The sequence below is a fragment of the Chanodichthys erythropterus genome, chromosome 5 (genome assembly GCF_024489055.1).
Source record: "Chanodichthys erythropterus isolate Z2021 chromosome 5, ASM2448905v1, whole genome shotgun sequence".
NCBI lineage: Eukaryota > Metazoa > Chordata > Actinopteri > Cypriniformes > Xenocyprididae > Chanodichthys > Chanodichthys erythropterus.
In genome coordinates, this window is record NC_090225.1 from 26,777,425 (window position 1) to 26,799,590 (window position 22,166).

The window sequence follows — 22,166 nt, forward strand, 5'->3', positions numbered from 1 at the left end:
ATTTTAACCACACATCTACATTTCTGATCAGGAAATATTCCTGTGTCCCTCCCTATCATAGCCTCTCTTTCAGAGTAGATAGGTCCATCATTTTGAGTTAAATGTGTCCAAAAGTCTGAAAATCTGTGTACAACTTCAAAGAACGTAAATCTCATAAATTACGCTTGAAATATTGTTAAAATTGTAATTGTTATTGATTTACCTTTTTTTTTTAAATAGCAAAAAATATATATTCACAAGGTAGATGTAAACAAAATCTTACTAGGTCAATGTAACCTTTCTTATTAAATTATTTATTATTGTGTTTCGCTAGTGACAAATTTGGCAAGAGGAAAAATATTCAAAAAATTTCTGAAAATATAAAATGAGAATTAACTGTACAATTACTAGAAATGTGTACCTTGGATATTATACAATTTGCATACATGCATACAAAAAAAAAAAGACATTTCCAACTTTGAACCAATTCTGTAGAATGGCCCGTGTGTATACAGTACAGTATGTATATACTGATCAGGCATAACATTATGACCACCTTCCTAATATTGTGTTGGTCCCCCTTTTGCTGCCAAATCAGCCCTGACCCGTCGAGGCATGGACTCCTCTAGACCCCTGAAGGTGTGCTGTGGTATCTGACACCAATATGTTAGCAGCAGATCCTTTAAGTCCTGTTTGAGGTTGTGAGGTGGAGCCTCCATGGATCGGACTTGTTTGTTCAGCACATCCCACAGATGCTCGATTGGAATGAGATCTGGGGAATTTGGAGGCCAAGTCAACACCTCAAACTCGTTGTTGTGCTCCTCAAACCATTCCTGAACCATTTTTGCTTTGTGGCAGAAGCATTATCCTTCTGAAAGATGCCACAGCCACCAGGGAATACCGTTTCCATGAAAGAGTGTACATGGTTTGCAACAATGCTTAGGTATTCTGACACCTTTCTATCAGAACCAGCATTAACTTCTGGAGCAGTTTGAGCTACAGTAGCTCGTCTGTTGGATCGAACCACACTGGCCCCACATGCATCAATGAGCTTTGGCTGCCCATGACCCTGTCGCCGGTTCCCCGCTGTTCCTTCCTTGGACACTCTTGATAGATACTGACCACTGCAGACCGGGAACACCCCACAAGAGCTGCAGTTTTGGAGATGCCTGACAAAAAAAAAAAAAAATCGAATAAAGTGTAATGCAATAAAGAGAATGTAGTCACCTAAGATTATTTGGAATAAAAAAAAAATCCAGAAATAATAACTCAAAAGTAAAAATGTTTCCTCAAATATACACTAGTAAATCCTGTTGCTTTTACAGAAAAAAAGGCAGCTGTGGTTGCCAGAATAATTCTTATTTACAGAGCAACTGTCACCAACGGTTGCAAGGAACACATGAAGAAGATGAAGATCAGGTATAACGTATTTAATAATCCACTCAGAAGGCAATACAAACAAGATGTGCAAACTGCTATGTGGAAACGTGACCAGACCAAGAGTGAATAAACACAGCAACTTAAATAGTGAGGCAAACGGGGGTAGTGGTGCCCTGAACTACCTGCTCCACCATGGTGCCCTGAACTACCTGCTGCACCATGGTGCCCTGAACTACCTGCTCCACCATGGTGCCCTGAACTACCTGCTGCACCATGGTGCCCTGAACTACCTGCTCCACCATGGTGCCCTGAACTACCTGCTCCGCCATGGTGCCCTGAACTACCTGCTCCACCATGGTGCCCTGAACTACCTGCTCCACCATGGTGCCCTGAACTACCTGCTCCACCATGGTGCCCTGAACTACCTGCTCCACCATGGTGCCCTGAACTACCTGCTCCACCATGGTGCCCTGAACTACCTGCTCCACCATGGTGCCCTGAACTACCTGCTGCACCATGGTGCCCTGAACTACCTGCTCCACCATGGTGCCCTGAACTACCTGCTGCACCATGGTGCCCTGAACTACCTGCTCCGCCATGGTGCCCTGAACTACCTGCTCCGCCATGGTGCCCTGAACTGCCTGCTCCGCCATGGTGCCCTGAACTACCTGCTCCGCCATGGTGCCCTGAACTGCCTGCTCCGCCATGGTGCCCTGAACTGCCTGCTCCGCCATGGTGCCCTGAACTACCTGCTCCGCCATGGTGCCCTGAACTTCCTGCTCCGCCATGGTGCCCTGAACTACCTGCTCCACCATGGTGCCCTGAACTGCCTGCTCCTCCATGGTGCCCTGAACTGCCTGCTCCGCCATGGTGCCCTGAACTACCTGCTCCACCATGGTGCCCTGAACTACCTGCTCCACCATGGTGCCCTGAACTACCTGCTCCGCCATGGTGCCCTGAACTACCTGCTCCGCCATGGTGCCCTGAACTACCTGCTCCGCCATGGTGCCCTGAACTGCCTGCTCCGCCATGGTGCCCTGAACTGCCTGCTCCGCCATGGTGCCCTGAACTACCTGCTCCGCCATGGTGCCCTGAACTGCCTGCTCCGCCATGGTGCCCTGAACTACCTGCTCCGCCATGGTGCCCTGAACTGCCTGCTCCGCCATGGTGCCCTGAAGTACCTGCTCCACCATGGTGCCCTGAACTGCCTGCTCCGCCATGGTGCCCTGAACTGCCTGCTCCGCCATGGTGCCCTGAACTACCTGCTCCGCCATGGTGCCCTGAACTGCCTGCTCCGCCATGGTGCCCTGAACTACCTGCCCCACCATGGTGCCCTGAAGTACCTGCTCCACCATGGTGCCCTGAACTGCCTGCTCCGCCATGGTGCCCTGAACTGCCTGCTCCGCCATGGTGCCCTGAAGGAAGTCAACCTGCTCCACCATGGTGCCCTGAACTGCCTGCTCCGCCATGGTGCCCTGAACTGCCTGCTCCGCCATGGTGCCCTGAACTGCCTGCTCCGCCATGGTGCCCTGAACTACCTGCTCTGCCATGGTGCCCTGAACTACCTGCTCCACCATGGTGCCCTGAACTGCCTGCTCCACCATGGCGCCCTGAACCGTCTGCTCCGCCCTGGTCGCCTGAGTTGCAGACTCCTGGCCTCCCCCGCTCCTGGAGCCACCCTGGAGGCTGCCTAACCTGCCAGCACCACCCTGCTCACCTGCCTGTCACCTCCAGGACTTCAGGGTGCCTGGCTTCTGGGCGCACCTTCAGGGAGGGGGAGGTAATGTCACATGTCTGTTTGTTTTGGTTTCTTTGTTTGATTTTCATTGGTTCCTGTGTTCTTTTGTTATAAGTTCCCACCACGCATCAGACTTCATGGTCCCCATCATTATTAGTTCATGTTTGTCAGCTGTGTCTTGTTAATCAGCTTGTTATCCACACTACTTAAGTTTCTGCTTTTAAGTTGTTCTTTGTCTCGTCAGTGTTATGTGTGTTAAGCTCTTCATGTTTGGATTCACCTTTATGATCATCGTGTTTGTGTTGGATCATCTACACAGCATTGTGACAACAACCTGTAAATGTTATAATTTCAAAATGTAATTTACAACAGTAATAATAAAAATAAACTGGTATATATATATATATATATATATATATATATATATATATATATATATATATATATATATATATATATATATATATATACTGTTCAAAGGATTGAAGTTAAGATTTTTTAATGTTTTTGAAATAAGTAACTTCTGCTCACAAAGGCTGCATTTATTTGATTAAGAATTTAAAAGTATAGTTAAAACAGTGATATTGTGAAATATTATTATATTTTAAATTAACTGTTTTCTGTTTTAATAAACTTTAAACTGTCATTTATTCCTGTGATCAAAGCTGAATCTTCAGTGTCACATGATCCTTTAGAAATCATTTTAATATGCTGATTTGCTGCTCAAGAAACATTATCAATGTTGAAAACAGTTGTGCTACGTAATATTTTTGTGGAAATGGTGATACTTTTTGATGAATAGAAAGTTAAGTTAACCTTTTTTTTTCATTTAAAAGAAGCATTTTCATTTGCCCATACTCAAAGAAAGAAAGAAAGAAAAAGAACAGTGCCCTCTACACATGGTATTTGATCAAATATCTAGGGTTTGTGGAATAATTCAGGAAATAAGAAGTGGAAGTGTGTGTGCTTGAGCTGATTGTGGAATCAGTGTGTGCAGTGGAGGCTGGAGAGAGCAGCTCATTACTGGAGCTGAGGCAGCCACTCTTTGATGTGGCAATCACTGCGGAGCTGCAGGAATTCCACACAGATGTTGCCCTGGTCTCCGCAGCAACGGCAGAGGCGGAACAGCCGCCCTTGTGCTGACTGCGTGTCTTATGACAAAAACAAAACTTCTCAAATCAACTTAAATATAAGATAGGGCATATCCCGTTTATTTTTGGTTACTATGTAATTCCTATTTATTTGTGTTATTTTGTAGTTTTAAGTACTTTAATATTATTATACCATAGTAAATAGTAATAGGTAGAGCCAAACATTTGTAGTGAAGATCAGTTGTTTATATCTTAAATTGGTTGTAGCATTGCAATGCTGAAAGCAACAAGAAGGACTATAACAAATACATAAAGAATGAAAATATGCATAAAGTTTTTAAGCTATTACAAGAACACAAGAAACAGTGTGGAGCTCACTGAATCTCCATGAAGTCTGAGATGAGAAGGGGACGTAATTACACAGCAGACTGTCAAACACACCTCCCCTCGGCCTCAGGGGGTCAGCTTGTAAAGGAAGGAAGGAAGTCATTTTCAGAACAAAAACAGAAAAGGCCTCGGAAAAAAAAAAAGAGGCAGTTTGAGAAAAAGAAAACAAAGGCAGATGGACAAAGAATAAGGAAATGTAAATGTGGCATGGAGTAGAGGAACCATCAGAGGAAGAGACACAGTATCCGTGCCTGGAATAGAGATAGAGGGGAAACATTTGCTTTATGGCCTGCTGTCACACAATGCCTTCCTCCTGCCTGACCACCACCGAGACACGGGTACAGCGGCCCGACTTAGATCAGGCCACTTCCTGTTGGGCATGACGGACAGTACAACATTCTTGCACGTTTATTTTGCTCCATAAAATAGAAATAAATGAATACACATAAAATACACAGTTTTATTTATAATAAAATTATAAATAAAATAAATTTTAATTTATTTAAATAATTTGTAATATAATTTGTATATTGTTTTTTAGTTTTTATTTAGTTTTTTGATAAAAAGGCATTGTAACATACAATATTTAGCTGATCAGTAGTACATGTACATCCAATAAGATTAAATAATTAAATAAGTTTATTTGAATGTTCATTATCTAATGATTTCTCATGCATTAGTAATAAAATAATGCTTGTTAAAGTTATTAATGAAAGTAATTTTAAAGTGTGACCCATAATAAAAAAAAAAAAAAAAAAAAAAAAAAAAAAAATATATATATTTATATATATTTATATATATATATATATATATATATATATATATATATATATATATATATATAAACTAAAACCATAAATTATATTATTTCAAATAAAACAAATATTAACTGAAATAAAATATAAAACTTTCAATTGTTTTATTTCAGCAAAATGTCTTTTTTGTTAAGTTTAAGTTGAAATACTGAAATAACTACAAAAAAAAACATAATAAAACTATATAGGCATAATTAAAAATAATTCAAATAACAAAAAATATATAAAAAATAGAATGATTCAAAATATTACCAAAACTCTAATAGTTTTACGATAATTGAATATCTACACTGTAAAAAAAAAATATTTTCATGATTAATCACATTTTTTCATTTGTCAAATCAACTTAAATAATTAATGTGGTTTAGATAAGAGAAAATTTTGAGTTTCTGTTGATTATACCAATCACCTTCATTGTATTAACTCAAAATTTTAATTTCATTGAACTCAAAATTTTAAGGCAACCAGGTAACTTACTTTTTTCAGTTAAAATAACAATTCTCTTTTACAGTGTATATATAAATATGGATGCACTTTTTCCCCCTCACACTGGAAGTTGATTTATTGATTCTCAAAATTGCTTCTCAAACAGGCACTTTCCTAAAAAGGGCATCATATCTTTCCTTCCAGAGATGTCACGATCAGTAGATGATTTTAGCTTTCCTGGTATTGTATAAATACATTAAGCATTCGGTCTGTAAGTGAGCTGAAGAGTATATTTGTAGACACTGACCGTCAAGTACTGCAATCAGAAAGACACAATGGATGCACATGTAAATACACACGTGCTTCTAACTGAGCGAGAGAGGCTGAATGGAGCTGCACAGAGGACAGGGAGTATCATGTTCACATTTGTTTCAGATTTCAACCATGTAAACAAAGGGAGGCAGGCAGACACGCTGGGGCCCGTTTAAATTAGGCCCCAATAAGATCTGTCAAATCCACAAGCCCAGAGCCTCTCGCAAAGCTCAAATCGAATCAAAAGCAGCCCTTTGATGGTCTCCGAGTTTGGTCTCTATAACAATTATTTTTGTTTTAATAATCATTCCCTGGTTTTGAGCTGGAAGACACAGCAGAGCTTTGGTGGGAGGGAATGGAACCATTACACACACACACACACACACACACATTAAGGGAATAGGGAGCAAGCGCTCAGATGCAGCAGGGTTTCTCCGGTCTCTTCTTGAGCCCAAGAATGATATCATACATTCTAGGGAGTGTGGGAGAGAGTTAAAGCAGCGAGCGGAGGGCTGCAGCTCCGTCCTTGATTTGCTCCACTCAAAATGAATGACCTGAGAGGCACATCCATTAAGAAAGAATGTGTGGCAGTAAAGTTGTGCTTTGGTTTAAAGGGATCGTATCATGAGGAATCCAATCTTCATTGATCTTTTCAGAAAAGAGTTTATTCGATAAAAACATACTGTAACTTTCAGAACCAAAAACTTCCTCCTCTGTGAAAAATAATTAAGCTGTAAAAATAACATGTTCTGAACTTTCACAGCAACAAAGCCTATTGGGTAATCAGAAACTTAGTCCATGTGGTCATCGTGAGGAAATGAGGAGAAAGTCAAATAGATAAAATTCTAAAAATATAAGGGAAAAGTCCATCAAATTGGACTTAATAAATCCTTATCTTGAGCAAAATAAGCAAGCTGACTTTCAGTACAATCTATATCTTTTATTTCGAATTTATACAATTGTCATTTATGTCTTTTAGTTTGTCAAGAGATTTAAAGCACCATTTTTGTAGAGTGCGCATGTACGTACGTGCTCTAGTACGTAAGAACGAGCCTATGATTGAATCTGGAAATTAAGCAAAATAACTGAGAAAAAGAGAATTAGTCCTAGATTTTGCATTAATTCGATCTCAAACGGATTCATTTAAAGAGAAAACTCCACAACCTGCGTGACATCATTAACCAGCCTGGTTGAACGAAAGAAAATTGTGACAATACTGTTTTGGGAAACTATGGAAGCTTGTTTCTGCCATAGAATATAAAATAATAAAGGTAATTGCTACTTTTTTTCTCACAATTCCAACTTTTTTTTCTTGAAATTGCGAGTTTAAATCTCACAGTTCATACTTTGTTCAAAGTCAGAATTGCGAGATATAGTTGCAATTGCAAGTTTTAAAGTCAGAATTGCAAAACATAAAGTTGAATTGCATGTTTTAAGGTCAAAATTGCGAGATATAAAGTTGCAGTTTCGTGTTATAAAGTCAGAATTGCGAGATATAGTTGCAATTGCAAGTTTTAAAGTCAGAATTGCAAAACATAAAGTTGAATTGCATGTTTTAAGGTCAAAATTGTGAGATATAAAGTTGCAGTTTCGTGTTATAAAGTCAGAATTGCGAGATATAGTTGCAATTGCAAGTTTTAAAGTCAGAATTGCAAAACATAAAGTTGAATTGCATGTTTTAAGGTCAAAATTGCGAGATATAAAGTTGCAGTTTCGTGTTATAAAGTCAGAATTGCGAGATATTGTCGCAATTGTGAGTTATAGTCAGAATTGCAAGACAAAGTCGAATTGCATATTATAAAGTCAGAACTGCAAGATATATCGCAATTGCAAGTAAGTCAGAATTGCGAGATATAGTCGCAATTGTGAGTTATAAAGTCAGACTTGTGAGATATAAAGTTGCAGTTGCGTGTTATAAAGTCAGACTTGTGAGATATAAAGTCGCAGTTGCATGTTATAAAGTCGCAATTGCGAGTAATAGTCAGAATTGCGAGATATTGTCGCAATTGCGAGTTATAGTCAGAATTGCAAGACATACAGTCGAATTGCATGTTATAAAGTCAGAATTGCGAGATATAAAGTCGCAGTTGCGTGTTATAAAGTCAGAATTGCGAGATATAGTCGCAATTGCGAGTAATAGTCAGAATTGCGAGATATTGTCGCAATTGTGAGTTATAAAGTCAGAATTGTGAGATATAAAGTCGCAATTGCATGTTATAAAGTCAGAATTGCGAGATATAAAGTCACATTTTCCAGAATTCCGAGATATAAAGTCGCAGTTGCGTGTTATAAAGTCAAAATTGCGAGATATAGTCGCAATTGCGAGTAATAGTCAGAATTGCGAGATATTGTCACAATTGTGAGTTATAAAGTCAGAATTGCGAGATATAAAGTCGCAATTGCGTGTTATAAAGTCAGAATTGCGAGATATAGTTGCAATTGCAATTGCAAGTTTTAAAGTCAGAATTGCAAGACATAAAGTTAAATTGCATGTTTTAAAGTCAAAATTGCGAGACATAAAGTCGCAGTTTCATGTTATAAAGTCAGAATTGCAAGACATAAAGTCAGAATTGCGAGATATAGTTGCAATTGCAATTGCAAGTTTTAAAGTCAGAATTGCAAGACATAAAGTTGAATTGCATGTTTTAAGGTCAAAATTGCGAGATATAAAGTTGCAGTTTCGTGTTATAAAGTCAGAATTGCGAGATATTGTCGCAATTGTGAGTTATAAAGTCAGAATTGCAAGACAAAGTCGAATTGCATATTATAAAGTCAGAACTGCAAGATATATCGCAATTGCAAGTAAGTCAGAATTGCGAGATATAGTCGCAATTGTGAGTTATAAAGTCAGACTTGTGAGATATAAAGTTGCAGTTGCGTGTTATAAAGTCAGACTTGTGAGATATAAAGTCGCAGTTGCATGTTATAAAGTCGCAATTGCGAGTAATAGTCAGAATTGCGAGATATTGTCGCAATTGCGAGTTATAGTCAGAATTGCAAGACATACAGTCGAATTGCATGTTATAAAGTCAGAATTGCGAGATATAAAGTCGCAGTTGCGTGTTATAAAGTCAGAATTGCGAGATATAGTCGCAATTGCGAGTAATAGTCAGAATTGCGAGATATTGTCGCAATTGTGAGTTATAAAGTCAGAATTGTGAGATATAAAGTCGCAATTGCATGTTATAAAGTCAGAATTGCGAGATATAAAGTCACATTTTCCAGAATTCCGAGATATAAAGTCGCAGTTGCGTGTTATAAAGTCAGAATTGCGAGATATAGTCGCAATTGCGAGTAATAGTCAGAATTGCGAGATATTGTCACAATTGTGAGTTATAAAGTCAGAATTGCGAGATATAAAGTCGCAATTGCGTGTTATAAAGTCAGAATTGCGAGATATAGTTGCAATTGCAATTGCAAGTTTTAAAGTCAGAATTGCAAGACATAAAGTTAAATTGCATGTTTTAAAGTCAAAATTGCGAGACATAAAGTCGCAGTTTCATGTTATAACGTCAGAATTGCAAGACATAAAGTCAGAATTGCAAGATATAAAGTCGCAGTTGCCAAAATTGTGAGATATAAAGTCGCAGTTGCGTGTTATAAAGTCAGAATTGCGAGATATTGTCAGAATTGCGAGTTATAATGTCAGAATTGCAAGACATAAAGTCAAATTGCATGTTACAAAATCAGAATTGCGAGATATAATGTCGCAGTAGCCAGAATTGCGAGATATAGTCGCAATTGCGAGTAATAGTCAGAATTGCGAAATATTGTCGCAATTGCGAGTTATAAAGTCACAATTGCGAGATATAAAGTCACAATTGGGAGTTATAAAGTCAGAACTGTGAGATATAAACTTGCTATTTCGGAAGCCCCTCCTTCCGAAAAGTGCAACATGTTCTGATTGGTCAGCTGTCAGTGTGTTGTGATTGGTCAACCACTTTGAGCGTGTTAGGGAAATGTCACGCCCCTTACCATAACCCACTTTATTTTGCATATACCTTGGGTGGGAATTATATAAATGAGGAATATTGTGACATGCTCGTTCCCGGAAGAAAACTCAAGACTACAATGGAGTCTTTTCAGGGAGTTCTGAAACAGTGACACTGACACAGAGAATAACTCCCTTTGGAGAGACTTGTGCTTTTGTGCCTTTTTCGTGCTCAAAACGCAACATTACACACTAAAGAAAAAGTTTGAAACTTACAAGCCTGATAGTGTCCAGTCCATCAAACAAAAAGAGCGCTCACAGAGAACTTATTAAGTCCGCACATGGAGACAATTACTCCCTTTGGGCTGCAACTTTCATCAGGATCTGGACACTTTTCACTTCCTTTCCATGGCAACAGGCTGAGACGGGCCTCAGTAAACAATTCCAAAAGATCTTATTCAATGGCCTGTTTTTACAGCTCTGTGCACAGAAACAAAACACAACTGCCACAAAGTAACCTTATGCTGGGATGAACACTGGACATTATAACTTTAGATGCCTAGCTGGGCAAACTTGCTGTTGTAGGTAATTGCCAGGGCATTGCTATGTAGTTGCTATGGTGTTTGTAGAAGTTATTAGTTCAGTACTGTGAGTGTGGTGGTTGCCAAGTGGTTACTTAGTGGCACAAGTCGGAAAAGCTCAAAAAACACAAACTGTCTCTGGTATTCTGATCACTAAATATGTCTCGGTCATGAAGGACAGAGCTTGTGACCCGGTGCCCAGTGAGAATGATAACAGAGGCAGGCCGCAGCGGAGACAATGCCCACTTTGGCTTTTCCTCAGCTGGTCGGTGTGGGAAAGTGGTCACGCCTCCCTGTCCAGTCAAAGGATGTGGAGGCTCAAAGCTGTTATCTGCTCACAATAACATCCTGGTACATGTACCACACTGTTCTGTCTAAAGGGAAGTTGGAAACAAATAAAAAACGCCACAATCAAGGGTGGAGGGGAGTGACAGTAAACATACGAAATATTTAAAAAGTAAGTTAATTACTTCCAATCGCATCCGTATCCAGCCAAGACACATTTTAAAAGTTTATATATACATATATATGAAATTGTAGAGAACAGTGTCAAAAGAAAGAAATAAGAAAATATAGTTTGTATAAAACATTTAAAGGATGATTTCACTTCAGAATTAAATTTTCCTGATAATTTACTCACCCCCATGTCATCCAAGATGCTTATCTCTTCCTTTCTTCAGTTGAAAAGAAATGAAGGTTTTTGAGGAAAACATTCCAGGATTTTTCTCCTTATAGTGGACTTCAGTGGGGTTCAACGGGTTGAAGGTCCAAATGACAGAAAATGACAGATCGTTTCTCTAGATAAGACCCTTTTTCCTCGTCTGGGATCATGTAGAGCCCTTTGAAGCTGCACTGAAAAAGACATTTGGACCTTCAACCTGCTGAACCCCACTGAAGTCCACTATATGGAGAAAAATCCTGGAATGTTTTCCTCAAAAACCTTTTAGATTTTTAAAAAAGGCTTGATTTTTAAAATATAATTCCCTGTGATTTATTCTTGTGATTTTGGGGTGAAATGTGGCATGGGCATGTTTTCATGATAATCACTCGACAGGGAAGTCGTCCATGCAGTCAAGCTGATGATTAGTGCACTGCCTGATGGGTCCAGACAAGAACGGCTGTATCTGCGCCTGAATGACTCTAAAAACAACACCTACAGCAGGAGACAAACAACAGGTGGAGGAACAAGCCCAAACAAGCAAACAGGAAAGAGCAGAAGCAGCTGTCTCACATTGCCTCCAGACAGGAAACCAGGGTCCAGAGCAGAGCCACGCTCTTCTTCAGACAGCACTGTGGTCTGACAAAAACAGGAAGGTGGATTACTGTGGTTTGCTGGTCGACAGTAGCTTCAGTGAATAATTCCCCCAAATATAACATTTACTCAAACTCATATGACTTTTTGGACACACTATATGGTGTCTTTAACTATTATGTACTTAGATAAATAAAAATAATTGTTACAAGGCAACTTCAAAACAATTTGTCCATCATTCTACAGTGAGGAAAATTATTCACAAGTGGAAAACATTCAAAACAGACACCAGTGTTCCCATGAGTGGACGTCCCAGCAAATTTACCCCAAGATCAGACCTTTTTAGTGCTTAGAGAAATTGCAGACAGCCCAGGAACTACACCTCAGACTCTACAGGCCTCAGTTAACATGTTAAATGATAAAGTTCAAGACAGTACAATTAGAAAAAGACGGGTCAAGTTTGGAAGAGTTTCCAGGAGAAAGCCTTCTCTCTGAAAAAGGATGGCAGCATGGCTTAGGTTTGCAAAGTTGCTTCTGAACAAACCACAAGACTTCTGGAACAAAGTGCTTTGGACAGATGAGACCAAACTGGAGATGTCTGGCCATAATGCACAGCGCCAAATTTGGTGAAAACCAAAAGAGCATATCAGCACAAACACCTCATACCAAAAGTCAAACATGCGGGTATAGGGCTGATGATTTTAGGCTTGTTATGTAGCCACAGGACCTGGGCACCTCACAGTCATTGTGTCAACCATGAACTCCTCTGTATACCAAAGTCAAATGTGAGACCATCCGTCCGACATCTAAAGCTTGGCCAAAATTGGGTTATGCAACTGGACAATGATCTGAAGATTACCAGCAAATCTACAACAGAATGGCTGAAAAAGGTGCTGCAATGTCCCAGTGGAGCCCAGAACTCAACCCAACTGAACTGTGCATAGACAAATGTCCACAAACCTCAATGAACTGGAGCAAGTTTGCATTTTCAGGCACCCAAAATGCCATTGTCGTAAATGAACGTTCAAAACGCATTAAAAGTTTTCCATTTTTAGTTGAAAATGGTGTGTATATGGCCTCATAGACTACTTGTAGTTTTGGAGTTTCCATTTACATCCATTGTAAGAGCAGCCAGGACATTCTTCAAAAACTCTTTTTTTGTGAACTATTAATTTAAACCATGTAATGAATCAGCATTGGCTTTTAAATTGGAAGCCGCAACATTTGTGATTCTTTCATAGAAATGTTCGATTTAATGGCATTAGCTATATTCATATGCACCCAAATAACCGGTTAGTAGTCATATTGATGGCTCAATCGGATTGAAAAAGCCTTCATGTAAACACCTCTATCAATCCAATTGAGCTCAGTCTGAATGATGGGTGGTATCAAAGTCCCTTTAAGACAAGTCATTTCACTCGGCGGCCATCTTTGAAACGCCTCTCGGGCATCCATGCAGCTCCTATCTCTTTGAGTGGGGAAACATCAAATTCTCCAAAGCTGTTTGGCAAGCCTTCGATTAAATTTCATATTTGAAATCATCAATGAATTCTGACAACAACTGTCTCATTTTTTTTTTTTTCAAACGCTCGAATCATGACAAAAAAACATTTTTTTTAGGCTGGATCAAGCTAATGCGCATGCGCAGACCTAAATGCGCGTCTCTTGTGCCTCATTTCGGAGGCGCGAGTGCTTCTAACGGCCGCTGCAGTGACGCGATGACTTTACCAGTTGGCGATTGGCTCTTATTTTGAATGCGGGACTTATTCCGCCATATTGCGCGTTACACTTTCTCCCATTCAAAACAATACGAGTGACATGTCTTGTGTTATTCTATAGTCTTTGGTGGTATAGAACTGAAATTATCCAATCAATAGGAAAAGGTAATGCTTTAGATTACAGCCCGGAAAGTACTGCGTAATTACAACGAATTTACAGCATAACTTTCAATAATTATAGTGTAACTATGCAGTAAGTATGTGTAAGTATAGGGGAACAATATGTAAAGTATTGGGAATAAAGGGGGAACAACCAGGAAAATAACAAATTATTTATACTGTAAATATTTTATATCTAAGGGGTACCTATGACATATAACTAAGGGGTAAGTATGACATTACGGGCCGTAAATTAAAGTGGAGCTTGTTACCCTCTTATTTCATGTAGTTACAGGGTAAGTAATTAATAAAATGCAAACAATCTGATATCACTGACTCCGAAACCTTTATTTGAAAAACAACTTTATTAAAAACAGGTCTACAACACTTATTATTCATTTTTTTAAATCAACTTTTCATTTTAAACTCTAAAGTCCTGCCAGAAAGTAACAAGTTTTGTCCGTTTTTTGGTTGTTGTTTTTTCTCGCTTGGCTTCCACCTGCTCTTGTTTCTCAGCTGATGAATCTTAAGAAGGAATCCCGTTGCTATTCTGTATTATAAGAAAATACAGTACACCCCGAAATTTTCTCATGGTTTAGGCTATTCATCTTTTCGCTTCTGACCAACTGTCACCAGCGCCTGCATGAAAGTCGACTTCGCGTTCGATGCGGTTCGATGAAGCAACTTGAATCTTTCATGACGTTCTCGCGGGAGATTCGTGTGAAACTCGCGCGAGAACTGCCGTCTCTGTTATTCTGTCTTGTTTGTTTCTCATTCTCATTATCTGTTATTCTGTGTATTTTGTTGTGAGCATTACTAAAATAATAATAATGTAAAAAAAAAAAAACTGTCGGCATCCAACATCTGCGTGAGTTTCTCGGCATGCCTACGTCACGCTTCAAGTTACGTCACGCATAAACTCTCAACCCTCGCATGCACGCGCAAGGAGACAGTTGGTCGAAAGTTTTAAAAATATTCAAATATTTGGCATTTGTATTACAAATACGTATCGTTTCACTTCAGAAGACATCGATTCATCCATTAGGGTCGTATGGATTACTGTAGTTATTGCTGTTTGTGCTGTTTGATGCTTCGACTTTAAGGAACACGTGAGTTTGCATTATAAAGCGTCCCCAGATGATTTATTTTTTTCCTAAAATCCTTTTTGTGTTCATCTTAAGAAGGAAAGTCGTATACATCTCAGATGGCATGAGGGTAAAAGATTAGTAAACGGTGAGCACATTTCCGGGTGTTCTGTATTTTTTAAATACAGAATAGCAAATGGGATTCCCTCTTAAGATTCATCAGTGGAAAGAACGAACAAAGAGGAACAAGAGGAGGAGGAAGCCAAGCAAGAGAAACAAATAAGAAGTGTTGTAACTTTAAATCTGTTTGAAATAAGTTGTTTTTCAAATAAAGTTTTCCAAGTGATATGACTGTTTGCGTTTTTATTTATTTATTTTTTTTTTTTATTAATTACTTACCCTGTAACTACATGAAATAAGAGGGTAACAAGCTCCACTTTAATTTACGGCCCGTAATGTCATATTTACCCCTTAGTTATGTCATACGTACCCCTTAGTTATAAAATATTAAAAGTATGAATAATTTGTTATTTTTCCTGGTTGTTACCCTTTTATTCCCAATACTTCACATATTGTTCCCCTATACTTACACATACTTACTGTATAGTTACACTATAATTATTGAAAGTTACGCTGTAAATTTGTTGTAATTACGCAGTACTTTCCGGGCTGTAATCTAAAGTGTTACCTGACTATCTTCTCAATCTGATTCAAAAATACCTTGCACACATGCGCAGTGCTGTGATGCGTATGTTTACACCCTCCCTACTAATAATATCATAACAGATTTGGCAAACGCTCAGTGAATTTCTTTTTACATATGTCTTCAAGGCAACTACAATTATGTACACGTTATCTCCGGTGACATTATAGCGGTGACTGCGTATGCGCTGAAGTTTTGTTCAGAAATTGGAATACATAAGTGCAAAATTGTAAATTGTAAAAGTTTAGGGTTCATATAAACATAACTTTCAGATTCTGATTCATCTGGATTGACAAAAATGACTGCATGTAAACTACAGAGGAACTTAGAGTGGGCCTCATATCTTAATCAGAATTCCAAAAGCTGCAGGCAAAAGGGCCCTTAGCAGAGGTAAGGAATTGCTTCCTTTCTTTTAAAGCAAGAAAAAAGTGACCTCATTACGAGAAAATACGTCTTAAATGTTTGCACATGTGGAGGCTGATGCTATTTGCAGTCACCAAGCAGCATAGCAGGCCAAGCCTTTGGGGACATTTCTCTCCCCCTCTTTTCTTGCCAGATAATCGTCCATATGCTTTTTTAGAAACATCCTGAGTGAAACAGCTTAATGTCCTGTATGGCTTTCACATGTTTGGGCTGCTCTAAGACTTCTGGGTCCAGATGCAAGCACTGCAGTCATGTCTGGCTAGAAGCGCATTAGGAGCCGGGGGAAGAGTGTCACGTGTTCGATCTGCAATTTTGATTGATTACAGCTTACTGAGGGCCAGTGAGCGATTCAGATGGGTGAAATGACGGCTAAAGGCCTGTTCGCACTAATAACGATAATTACTATAACAAAACTGTATTAGCATCCACACCAACACACAATATTGTTCTGTTTATTCTGCAGTTTTGTCGTCTTCCGCCTTATGTTTTATCATTCATCATATGGGAAAAAAAAATGTTCTGAAAACAGTGATTTCAAATCACTAAAATTATCCCATGATTTACTCACCCTCAAGCCATCGTAGGTGTATATGACTATCTTCTCTCAGACGAACACAATCTGAGATATATTTAAAAATATCCTGGCTCTTCCGAGCTTTATAATGATATTGAGGAGGGGGGCCCAAAAAAATTCTTGCATCCATCATAAAAGTAATCCATACGACTCCAGTTAAAGTTGCCCTAGAATCAAAATTTGAATTTATATTGGCATAGTTAAATAACAAGAGTTCAGTACATGGAAATGACATACATTGAGTTTCAAACCCCATTGCTTCCTCCTTCTCATGTAAATCTCATTTGTTTAAAAGACTTCCGGAAAACATTCAGATCTTAACATAACACCGACTGTTACGCAACAGTCGGGATCATTAATATGTATGACCCCAATATTTGCATATATGCCAGCCCATGTTCAAGGCATTACACAAGGGAAGGCAGTATTAACGGCTGGATCTGTGCACAGACAAGGTAAGCCAGCAAGAACAACAGCGAAAAATGGCAGATGGAGCAATAATAACTGACATGATTCATGATATCATGATATATTTAATGATATTTGTAAAATGTTTCGTTAGCATGTTGCTAATGTACTGTTAAATGTGGTTAAAGTTACCATCGTTTCTTACTGTATTCACGGAGACAAGAGCCGTCGCTATTTTCATTTTAAAACACTTGCAGTCTGTATAATGCAGAAATTAATTATAAATCTCTCCAACAGTGTAGCATTAGCCGTTAGCCACAGAGCACAGCCTCAAACTCATACAGAATCAAACGTATACATCAAAATATACTTTACTCACATAATTCGAAGCATGCATGACGAACATCTTGTAAAGATCCATTTGAGGGTTATATTGGCTGTGTGAACTTTGTAAATGCACTGTAATATAGTCGAGAGCTCATGTGGCAGGGAGCAGGCGAATTAAAGGGCCGGCGCACTGCCAAAATCAGTGTATAGTCAATGATGCCCCAAAATACGCAGTTAAAAAAAATTAATAAAAAAAAATCTATGGGGTATTTTGAGCTGAAACTTCACAGACACATTCAGGAGACACCTTTATTATTACATCTTGTGAAAAAGCATTCTTGGGCACCTTTAATACATTTCTTTTGAAGCGATGTGTTTTTGTAAGAAAAAATTCCATATTTAAAACTTTATTAATTCAAATAACTAGCTTCAGGCAGACGACCGTACGCATACTTAGCAAGTCGACTTGCGTCAAATGAGTAACCCATGACGCGATGTATCCCGTAAGATGTAGGAGTATCATAAGCTTAGACGACTCTTGCAGTTCAAACAAATACAGCTGGGCAACAAACTCAAGCTCCTCTTCTATCGAAATCCTCCGACATTTCTCTTTAAAAGTTCTCATTTTAGACTTCTAATTCGTGACCGGTGTTTTGTTTTGCTCTATCCTCTGAGCTTCAGCATTCGTCATTGCGTAATGCGTCGGGTCAGAGGTTACTCTTCCACCGCAAATCAATGCGTACGGCCATCTTCCGGAAGCTAGTTATTATATAAAGTTTTAAATGTTAATATTTTTCTTACAAAAACCCATTGCTTTGCTTCAGAAGGCCTTTATTAACCCCCTGGAGACATATGGATTACTTTTTTGATGGATGAATGCATTTTTTTTTTTTTTTTTGCTTTAAAATGTGGCCCCCTTCACTACCATTATAAACCTGGGAGGAGCAAGGATATTTTTAAATATATCTCCAATTGTGTTCATCTGAAAGAAGATAGTCATATACACCTAGGGTGAGTAAATCATGGGATAATTTTCATTTTTAGGTGAACTATCCCTTTAAGGGATACCAAAAATGTAAATGTATGCACAGGTCAACAGGATACACTGGAAGTCTAAATCCTACCAAATTCGTATCAAATTTGAATTTTAAAGCGAACAATTCCTTGGCAGACGGGGCAAACAGCACAAATGTAGGCCGATTACTGGTTTCTGTCATTTTTATTGGGACCTATGACAAACATGTAGAACTGACACCGGCCAGGCCGCCATGTAGTTCTGATATGATCAACTGGTATTTACAAAGTACTTTCTTTTTCCCCCCATCTTTTCCTAAAAGCAGGAGCTACATTGATCATACATGTTAGAAACGATTAAAAAAAAAATAGAAATAAAAATGTACATCATACACTTGATATAGATTTTTTTGCTTTTTACAGAGGTAAAAATTGGGATTGTAAAAAACAAAACTAATCAATACAATAGGTTTTATTTCATTTTTTATATATATATATTTTTCTGTTTCTTTTCTCTTTTTTAGTATACAAGGAGATAGATTAACATGATGCTTCAGGCACTTTTTAACAGGTAAATGTGTGTAGTAGCAAGACGTTGCACAAGGACAGACGTTCATACAGAATGCTTTTGGTTAACTTTCCATTACCACAGATAGAAAAATAAAACGCAGCTCTTCTCTAAGCTTGGATGACAGCGGTATTGCAGAAGCTGACATATTCAGATACAGAAAGGACGTGCGGTGAATGAAGGACACAGTGACAGCTGACACCTCTCTGCGGAGGTTAGCGTGAGGACTCCAGTGAACCGACAGGGGGCTTCTCCTCGTTCCCCGAAAGTTAGACCAAACCACACAGCACGACCCTCACTCTTAAAAATAAAAGCTTTTACAACCTCAACCTTCTATGGTATGGTCCTTCAGAAAAGGTCCATAAGTCTGTGAATACATTGAATGTTCTTCATTGAAACCTGGAAATTTAATCATTAGGCTTTAGATTTTTTGGAAAATTAAACACAAAGAAACAACAAGGGGACTAACTCTTAAATGTCTCAATTACACTTTCCACATTCTCTTATACTACAATGTGATTTGTAATGAAATGCATTCTCTTAGAAAAATGCAAAATTGAAGCATTTTAGCTTTTGGACCCCACTGTATGCGCTTTTAAGAACACAAAACTGCTTCATTTTAACCAGAGGATACAAAGACCATGTTCAGAATGGAATACTACTAATTGAATACTGTGCTGTGTACAATGACATTTTTAAAAAATAACAGTGAAACAGTATATATTATTGCCATATGAGCACATCATATTTAAGTCAGCAAATAATATACATTTGATCCAGTAAATAATACATTTAAATCAAATTTAATCCAATCTTGTGTACTTTTGACGATCCAATCAAACAAGAGATTGTGGCTGAATTTCTAGGCCCGTTCACACCAAGGACAATAACTAGAACTATAAAGTTTTAATAATCGTTTTAATTCTATGAGAAAAGAGTGCAACAGTCAGGTTCTGAAAGTAAAAACTCATTCATTTTCTCCATAGGGAAACTGATTTTGAACATCAACTTGTAAACCGTTACAGACAGACCTATTGTGAGCTACGAGGTTGTTAATCGATGGTATTTGCTTCTGTTGAAGCCATCAGCCTACATTATTTTAGTTTTTTTTTTTTTTTTTTAAATAATCGTGTTTAACAGCAGAATTCCTGGTGAAAAACTACATTACCCATGGTGCCAATCAGAGAGTCAGAAAAAAGCAACACACACCAAACTAAAGTCGCTAAGTACACTGTAAAAAATTATTTTCATGATTTTTTTATTACATTTTTTCTTTTGTCAAATCAACTTAGATAATTAATGTGGTTCAGATAACATATTTTGAGTTTCTGTTGACTAAACCAATCGCCTTCATTGTATTAACTCAAATTTTTAATTTCAATGAACTCAAAATTTTAAGGCAACCAGTTAACTTTTTTAAGTTAAACCAACAATTCTTTTTTAAAGTGTACACGATCTTGTATCTTTGTATTTTTGTCTGATTTTCAAAAACTTTACTTCAAATCAAAGTTTGTAGTGTTGTAGTGATTCACCTCTTAGCTTGGTTCATGGCTTATAACTCTTTAACAAAGACTTTTTTAAAAAATCCCTATGGGAGAAATGAATGGAAAAAATACATTCGGAACCAGCGCCACTGAATAAAGGTCACTGTTGCACTCTGTAGCGAAGTCCACACCAATACTACAATGCTTACAACACAGAACAACAATATAACTGCCAGCCAATCAGAATCCACATGAATTTGAAGAGTGAGTTGGTGTGGACACTCACTGACAGTTAATCTTGTTGTGAACAGGTCTTATTCCAATTTCATCAATCACAGTGAAAATGGAAGGTCATATCAACCGCATTTGCATTGTGGGATACAGTAGTTTCTGCAAACAAACAAAAAAAAAAAAAGTGCTGCAGCAATAGTAATAGTAGTATGCTATTCCGAACCAATCTTTGAGCCAATGATGTCACTTTTTTGAACCTTTATAATGAGAAAGAAAATGGTTCTTGTTGAGAAGAGGTTCTGCAACGAACCATTAAAGAACCTTTATTTTTAAGAGCACATTGTCATTTGAGAACACGCCACCATTGAGAACATGGTTTTGAGGCTGAACGTTTATATAACATGAAGAAGCATTTGACGCACATATACTGTACATTCTTTGACTGCACAAACAGTTTGAATAGCAATGCTCTGTCAGTCGATGATTTATTCAGACAAAGCATAAACAGGGGAAGGTGACTGGTTAACCACGAAGTCCTTCACAGGGGTGGGTGAGGTGATGAGACGGACTCGACACATACGAGCCGCCTCACGGATTGTACCGTGCCATTTGACTCCCGCAATAATTGGAGCACATTTTTATTCAACAGAAAGGCCTATCTATTGGGGTATTTAATTTTTTTAATATAATAGAAAAATATCTATTCACTATTTTCACTTCTTTGAGGAACTGAATTGATTAATTTTACTGTCCTCTCAAAAGTTCTTTGAGACAAAATTAAGGCGTTAAGTTATTGTCATGAAGAAACTGGAGAACGGTTTGGCAAATGTCCCTCTATAAAGCACCCTAAAAATCAAGCTTATTTTTCTGTTTCCTTTTGTTTTTCTTAGAGAAACGGACTGGAGCTGGAAACATCTTTGAGACAACAATTCCTTCTTTTTTCTAGAGACCATATAGACAAATTTTGAATCATCTGTCAGTGAGGGAAAAAAGATAGCGGTTTAGTGTTTTCCCTCCATAGGATATCTAAAATCAAATAGACGGCAAAAAAATCATTTTACTAATTGATATTTTTATCTTGTATTCCAGTAAAATATCCAAATATGAGAAGCAAAATTGCATAAAGTTCTGGGTATACTTCATTTTCTGCATTTCAATTTGTCTTCCGCCCTTCAGAGTATACTCCTTTGGCCATGAGCGTGAAAAGATTGGTGTGTGTGCACTATCCAGTGGACTTTGCTAAAGTCACTCACACATACGCTGTTGTACGTGCACTGTCCGCGCGGACACAAAAATTGGCGCGCGGACCGTTGCGCAATGCCGACGACAGAAGTATACTTAGGGCTTAAAGGATTAGTTCACTTTCAAATAAAAATTTCTTGATAATATACTCACTCCCATGTCATCCAAGATGTCCTTCTTTCTTCAGTCGAAAAGAAATTAAAGTTTTTGATGAAAACATTCCAGGATTATTCTCCTTATAGTGGACTTCAATGGAGCCCAAATGGTTGAAGGTCAAAATTACAGTTTCAGTGCAGCTTCAAAGTGTTTTACATGATCCCAGACGAGGAATAAGGGTC